We start from the raw sequence: 324 nt of genomic DNA on the forward strand, positions 1-324 counted from the left end.
GCCACCTGCACAGGAGCCAGTCCAGTGGTACTGGCAACGAACTCGCTCGAATGTCTTTTCACGTACCACTGGCACAAGGGCCAGGAAGGCGATGTTGGTAACGATCATGCTCAAATGGTGCTATTTACGTGCCACCGGCACAGAAGCCAGACATCTGGTGCTCTGGCAACGATCACGCTCAGACAGTGCTCTTAGTGATCTACCGGTACAGGTGCCATCACGATTTCGCTTTCACTTGCCCCAACAGGTCTTCACAAGCCGAGTTTAGTGTTCAATGAAGAGACGTTGACATGGGTGCCAGTCTACAAATTTAGTTCGATTTCG

The sequence above is a fragment of the Octopus bimaculoides genome, chromosome 7, assembly GCF_001194135.2.
Source record: "Octopus bimaculoides isolate UCB-OBI-ISO-001 chromosome 7, ASM119413v2, whole genome shotgun sequence".
Classification (NCBI taxonomy): domain Eukaryota; kingdom Metazoa; phylum Mollusca; class Cephalopoda; order Octopoda; family Octopodidae; genus Octopus; species Octopus bimaculoides.